The sequence below is a fragment of the Lactuca saligna genome, chromosome 6, assembly GCF_052625555.1.
Source record: "Lactuca saligna cultivar CGN05327 chromosome 6, ASM5262555v1, whole genome shotgun sequence".
NCBI lineage: Eukaryota > Viridiplantae > Streptophyta > Magnoliopsida > Asterales > Asteraceae > Lactuca > Lactuca saligna.
The window spans coordinates 122327414-122335390 of NC_136422.1; the positions used below are offsets into that span (position 1 = coordinate 122327414).

The 7977-nt window shown below is 36.6% G+C and overlaps 1 pseudogene; it reads right to left on the reverse strand.

Annotated features, from left to right (window-relative positions):
- Positions 1-6350: 6350 nt before the first annotated feature.
- On the reverse strand, positions 6351-7583 carry LOC145002865 (xanthohumol 4-O-methyltransferase pseudogene; annotated as a pseudogene).
- Between the last annotated feature and the right edge of the window lie 394 nt (positions 7584-7977).

Consider the following 7977-nt stretch of genomic DNA (forward strand, 5'->3'; position numbering starts at 1 on the left):
AGTGAGGTACGGGCCTAGCCCACTCTCACTCTTGTTCTAGTTTGGGCCTCGCCCTTATTCTGCTACTAATGAGATATGGAACCCCATCCACACTCTGCTATTGGTGAGATACGGGAGCTCGCCCACACTCACCTCCCTACCAGGCACATACATGTATCACACAGACAACAAGTATAAACTATCATATAAACAATTCCTTGGGCACCCGCCCGCTATTACTGGACCTCGTCCTGAAAATAATACTAGCATACTATGCCTAGGGCTAACCCCCAGGTCTTCTACTCATAACTACATGGGCCGTCATTGTGGCCTTACACCCATTCACACAAAAGGAAACTCACCTGCACTGGCTGAACTTGCAGATGATCTCACTAGCTGCTGCCCGACAACTTCTGGAACTCCTGCTCCTCCTTGCTCCTTGAACTATCAATATCAATGCTACACTGAGTCTAACTGTCCCCCGAAAGACAACCAAGTCAACCCTGGTCCAAGTCAAAGTCCTGGTCAAGGTCGACCTTCCAGGTCAACCCTACTCGTCGAGTCACCCTACTGACTCGCCGAGTTCATAATGTTCAGATTCCTTCCATTCGTGACTCGACTCGCCGAGTCAGTCCATGACTCGCCGAGTTTACCGATTTTTGAGTCCAGACCTGCCCAACTCACTGAGTCTCCACCCGACTCAATGATTCGAGTCTCAACTCGAAGGGTTTGGGGTCTCGCGACCTGACTCGCCGAGTCCAAGAACAGACTCGCCAAGTAGAAGGCAATCTTCATACGACTCGACGAGTTGTTCATCCCACTCGTTGAGTTTCTCCACAACTTCATGCTACTCGCCGAGTCCACTCAAAGGACTCGCCGAGTCCCTTCAGATCTCCTTACATGCAGAGGACATTTGAGTCATCCATGAACTCCAAACTGTAGATCCACCCTTTCTAAGCCTCTTCCCCACGTAAAGTTGCAAACTTTACGTGTAGAGAAGGAGATATAGGCAAAATATGCTATAAACTAGGGCTTAAGGCAAAAAGGCTCCATGATCCACTCAAGGGCTAATACTTTACGAAATTCTAGACCAAAATAAGCATGGATCTGAGGTAGCAACCTCAGATCTGAACCTCTAGCTCAAAGGTTACTCTTAAGCCAAGAATGCCCAAAACACACACAAAGATCTAGGTGCAAATGAGGGGAGATAGTAGCTTGTTACCTCCAAGATGAACACCCCTGAAGTAGATCTCGGATCTACACCTCCTCCTTGAAGCAACCTACTTTCCCTGCAAGTTCCTTTCCCCAAAGTTCCTTCCTCCAAGCTTTTACACTCAAAATGATGGAAGCTCTCACGAAGTCAAGGGTCCACTGGCTCTCTAGGGTGATATGGGGGCTGAGGGAGGGACATAACACCCTTTAAATAGGATACAACTCCCAGGATTAGGGTTTTCCTCGTTCAGACCAGACTCGCCGAGTCGGTCGCTTACTCCTCGACCCGGATCCCGCTCGGACTCGCCGAGTCCCTCCTTGGACTCGCCGAGTCTACCCTTAAATTAGGGCTTTTCTTTCCTTTCTTGGCCTTCGAAACTTTGGGTGTTAAAAGCCTTTTTGCACCCTTTCTCTTGCTTGCTCGCGTAGTAAGTCTTTTCTTTTAGACGAGGCACAAACAACATTAACCACCAACGAAATTTGCTAAAAAAAAGTCACTAACAGCATCATGATTATTTGCTACATCCACAACAACTAATTGAAGTTGGTGTGCAAAGCAATGTATATAAAAAGCCGTGTCATTCTCTTGTAATATCAAAGCTTTCAAACCATTGAATTCCCTTCGCATATTGCTAGCTCTATCGTAACCTTTTCCTCTTATATACCTGACTAAAACTCAACTTATTACTTGTAAGGACTTCATTTATGACGTTTTTGAGTGTCAAAGAAGATGTATCCTTCACGTGCACTAGTCCTATGAATCTTTCTTTCACAAAGCCAATATTATCAACATAATGCAAAACAATAGCCATTTGTTCCTTTTTTGAAGTATCACTAGATTCATCAACTAATAAAGCAAAAGCATTTTGACCAATCTCTTCACGAATACTCAAAAGTACATCTTGTGCAAAACATTGCACAAGTTCTTTTTGAATTTTAGGGGAAAATAGTTGATTGTTTTAGGAGCATTTTCTAAAGTATTGTTGAAAATATCTTCATTGGTCTCTCAAATGGCTTTTAACACATCAATGTAAAGCCCTTTATTTTCCTAGTTAACTGACTCGTCATGACCACGAAACGGTAAACTGGTTTTCAATAAAAGTCTAACAACAATAATAGAAACACATAATCGAGCTTTATATTTATGGTCCTCTGCTTTGGTTTGCCTCTTCAAGACTACATTAATAGCTTGTTTTTCCCTCATTAAAAAATCACACTTTTCTTTTCCTTTGTTGTGAAAACTATCAACACCACCCACATGAGTCCGAAATGTATGTTTTTTTATTCCAAGTATCAAAACCTTGGGAAACAAATGCATCCCTCCCTCCTTTTTGTCCCATGAGGTCCCCATACAAATAACAATATAAACCATATGCACTATTCTTTTTAACACTATATTCCAAGTTTGAACCAATCAAAGTCATCAAACCATGAAGGAACGAATCTTCTAAATCTATCACCTATTTTTTTAGGAAACTTATGTGCCCTTACTTGATACGGTCCTTGAAGAACATATGCTCTTCTTACATCATCTCTTATATTAGGTTTGTAACTTGTAATCAATTAATAGCCTATCCGCTGGGTCCTTTGGAAGATCTTTCAATTCAACATTATCATTAGGTTGGTTAGGGCATGGTGTTTGTGGAGTTGCATTAGAAACCGAAGGGATTGATTGATTGGTGATTGGTGTTTGTGGAGTTGCATTAGGATTAGAAACGGATGGGATTGATTGATTGGTGATTGGTATTTGGGAACATTCTTAACCACTTTCATTAGGATTAGGTCTTTGTCTTTTGGTAAAAAAAACCACTTAGTTTAACCTATAAAAACATAACAATTACACCTAATCAAACAATGATTTCAATAAAACAAGTTGCTTTCACCTAGTCAAACAATAAATTCAATAAAAACATACCAATTACACCTAATCAAACAATCAATTCAATAAAAAACATAGCAATATAACCTAAGCAAACAATATAACTTCAATAAAACAAATCAACTACACCCAAGTCAATAAATAACTTCAAAAAAACATATCAATTTCAAATATCTAAATGAATTGGTACTAAAACTTACTTGTTTCATTGTATTGTAGGGCTTTGAAGTTTGAACTTTGAAGTGGATTTTGTTAACCAATAAACCAAAACAATAGAAATTGAAAGAAGTCTATCGATTGAGTGATTGAGTATTGTTGAAATCGATCAAGGATTGTGATCGATCCAACAATGAAATCGATCAACAACGAAGGATTGTGAGGATGAGTCCAACAGTAGACCTAACGAGCAAACATCGAAGTATGAAGTATCAGACGTAATTTTTGATGCAGAGGAACAGAAGTCGAGTAGTCGAATTGTTGTAATCGTGTTTTTTTTACTTGTACCGATAATAGATAATTACACACTAAATTAATTAGGATTGGGCTGTCTTTTTTACAAGCAATTAGCCCCATTGCTAATTTATTCAATTAAGTTTTATTTTGGGCTTTAGGCAATTGAATTATTAGACAATAATTGATTAAAAACATTGGACATTTGGGCTCGTTATTATGTTTTTTTGTTTGGTAATTCCCAATAAAGTGACAATATTTTTTTTTATGTAGTTGCACGATTTTTTTTACATAGTGACACAATAGGTAAAAATTAAAAAAAAAAAAAAAAAAGAAACTTTTTCTACTACGTGCGCGGAAGCTAGGTGTTGTCGGTGCCACACCGGGCACCTATCTAGGTCCGCCCTTGAATATGTATATAAATATAAGTAAATATTACCTAAAAACATGCATAAAGATTGCAATATAAAATACCCCACACTTATTCTTTTCGTGAACTCAAGCAAATCTAATTTTTTAAACTCAAACTCTTATCTCTAACATCACATAGAGCAAGCCAATTCAAACTCAACTATTATGCTAAGACCGCAACGCATGCATTTGTGTCTAAAATTTTCCTAAGGACCCCCCATAATTCGAAATTCTCACAATCCTCATAAACACTCACCCACTTCTTTTGAGCAACGCTCATTTTATGCATCCCTGTGAATTCATCCGCATAAATCTTTCTTAACCTTAAGGTATTTTTCTAAAGCTACCCAAGTATAAATAATCTAGAAATTTCAACTTTTGATACCAAAATGGAGCTCTTGGAATTCTTCACTTCTTAAATATTTGATCTTTGATTTATTTGCATTCACCAGCTTTTTTATTTTTGGTATCTTTAATTTTTGATTCTTTGAAATTTTGATCTTTTGATCTTCATACTTGATAGCTCCAAAATTCTTCAAGTTTTTGGTAATTTCTCTTTTTCTTTTTACATGTAACTCACTTTTTTTCACTCAAAAACTTACATAGTTAAGCATGAACGCTTAAGTTCAACATTTATTGGTTAATGTATTAGCCTAAGTGCAATGACTACATAAGCTTTCCTAGATAGATTTTTGGTTCATGATGTTAAACATAGCGATCCTCAAACTAAGCGAGACTGTATTTTTATCCCATAATTTCATTAGAATAAAGAGGGCCCCACAAATACACTATAACGTATATTGGCTCAACTAAAAATTTGAGTTCTCATCGAATCACCACATACAATACTAGCAACTTAAGTTCAAGTTATTATCACTAGATTAATTATTAGATTATTACTTCAAACCTATTAAAAATTTTAAATTTTACCGAATTCTAGCAATTTACTTTTTCTTTACTTTTCCGACTCCCTACCCCACACTTATTACATACAATGCCCTCATTGTATGCATAATATAAATTAAAAACAATAAAAGGGAGAAAAGGGAATAGACATCCATGGGATAGCAGTGGCGAGAGCGAACTCCAAATATGTGGAAAAATGATACATCTTGAATACAAACTCTTCTAAATAGGAACTTGGATCTTGATCACGTGAGATATGTAATGTGCCGGCAAAATATGGAATCGAAACTTCAATCTTCAACAAATGTGGTGGAAATCTCCAAAATAGAAAGAACAATGTGGGAAAGCACACGCCACAATATTGGATGGTTGAGAAAATGAGCCATATTGTCTTCATATAAATCTCAAGAAGAATATTGGAAAAAAAATTAATTCAAAGTAACCAAAAAATAACTTTCATTAAATTGAATGATAGTATGACAAGTGACAAAAAAACCTTCATTTATTAGAGATGATATGAAACATTATCAACATCGTTTATTTAACCAAATGTAATTTTTTTCTATTTGTATTCTCATACTCTTCACTACCATTTGGCTAACAATGTACTTAATTGGCTATTCAAACGCTTCCAACAGAAAGAGCACGATGTTTTCCCCCTTAAGATTTTGTACCACATAATGCAACAAATTGTTTCACAGTTTGTCACAACCTAGGAAATGCCCCCATATACTCTCGAAAATATCAATTATATTTTGGGCGTGTTCGGCACGGAACGTTTTGGAGCGTTTGAGAGCTTCTAGCTTCTAACTTCTAGTGATTGACAAAACGCTCCATTTAAAACAAAAAACCTCGTTTGGAACTACAAGCTTCTAGCGTTTAGTTTAATCAAAACGCTTCAAATCCAAAAGCTACTTCATGTAGCGTTTAACAAAACGCTACAAGCTACAAGTTACCCGCTACTAGCTAGTTTTGCCGAACACGACCAAATTGATGATTTCGATTATAGAAAGTAATACAAAAAAGATCTAGGCTCCTAAGAACCGATTTAACTTAAGATAATTGATCTCCAAAGGGTAGACAACGAGTTTTCCAAGTACCCATCTTTGATCGAAATCTATCAATAATTAAAGACATCAAACTTTCCAAGTTCTTCCAAAGGGTAACCAAATTTGTTGCAACGGTTTGACAACGGTTAATCATAGCGTAATTCTAACTATTTAAAAGTAATTATGGCGGCTTTATGTATCAAAACAGATAATCGGTAATACCATCTGTCAAACTTTAACTACAACAAAAGTTCATCCATGAACCGTTAATGATCATGCATACATTTAACATTCAGAACAAGTTTGGTACATTTCAAATCGATTTGGCCAGAACCTTAAATCGCTTTGACTAGAACCTTAACCTTAAATAGTAAATATCATTATAGATTGGATTAAAACCAAGAAAAATACATGAAACATGTCTTATTGCGTTAAACATTCATATAGAGAACTTAATTGTGACTTCATATTGGAAAGGCTTCAATAATTGATACAATCTCGGGAATATAAATAATCTTGTAACGTTGAAAGCCACCTTCCTCAAGTAATTTCTTCCATTCGCCTTCTGTTCGTTCTCTTCCCCTAGAAAAGTATGCAAACATGGTTAGATCAAATGGAACGCGTACATCGTTGAGCAGATCATGTTGTCCAGAGTACTGTTGAACGATCTCCACGATAATGACTTTTCCAATATCCGTAGGTATCGCTTTTCGGCAATTTTTTAGTATCTTAACACAGTCATCATTGCTCCAGTTGTGCAATATCCACTGGAAAAGCAAAATAAATAAATAAATAATAACTCCACTTTCCGTATAACTTAGGAACTTTGAGTTTTTATTATAAATACACATGCGAACATGAATCCATTTTTCATACATCACTCTAATTCTAAAGATGGACGACAAAACTTACCTTCATGAAGATGGTTTCTGCAGGAGGAATGACTTTAAACATGTCGCCAGCAACATGAGTAACCCCATCATACTTTGGTGCATTGGAAATCACTTGTGGCAAATCAAAGTTGATCCCCTTAAGATGTGGATACGCCTTCACAATCTCAGATATTGCAACACCAGTACCACCTCCAACATCCACGACACTTCCTTTCATCCCAAGAAAACCATTTTTGTAATTCGATATGATGACATCCAGGGTGAACTTAGTAGTACATGCCATAGCCTCATTGAACATTTTGTTGAACTCCGAATTGATCAATGAAAAATCAAATATGTCGTCTCCGTGAGTTATTTTAAATGCTGAATCACCTTCTTTAATTGAGCGACTTAGGTTGCGAAGAGGTGAAAGCATAAACGGATCAGTAAAAAACATAACCAAGGGTGCCATTGTCACATTTGTGTGGCTTACAAGCCAATTAGAGTAGTGGTTCAGCGAGTAAACTGTTTCTCCTTCTCCATCATCTTTTTGAGGTATTTCATCAAACATCTTTCTATGGACTAAGAACTTCATGAGTCGTCCAAGCCCATCAAGATTTACTGAGGAAGAGTTGATACCAGTAGCAATTTCTGACAATGTGGTTGGGCGATTGTGGTTGTTTATTATGTCAGGAATACCGAGCTCTATGCAACATCGTATAGCCATGGCGTCAAAAGTTCCGAATAGGTATCGGGCAATTTGTGCTTTGCCTATTAGTGCATCATTGTCTTGATCATTTCCACATTGTGTATTCATCGTTTCTCAAATACTTGGGCTCTTCAATGGATTTGTGGATGTAAAACATGAAGAGAGGTGTATTTATAACCAAAAAGTCATGGATTCCACCTAGAGTATAATCTATAAAAGATAAATGCAGTTTGAAAAAATAAGAAAAAAACAAAGAAATAGTTAATGAAATCTGCTCTCGTCAGAAACAATGGGCGTCAACAACTGAAAGTTATTTTTACTCGCACAACATGGACATGGGTTATTTCTTTTTTCGAAAGTTAATGTCTATTTTGTTATCACAAAAAGTTTCAAATGTTTATGAGTTGATTATAATATAATTTGTTGAATTCGAATATATCTTTATTCTCTTATTGCCAAATCAATCACGCATCAAAAATTCATCTCGCAAAAGAATAAAGAGCTTAAACA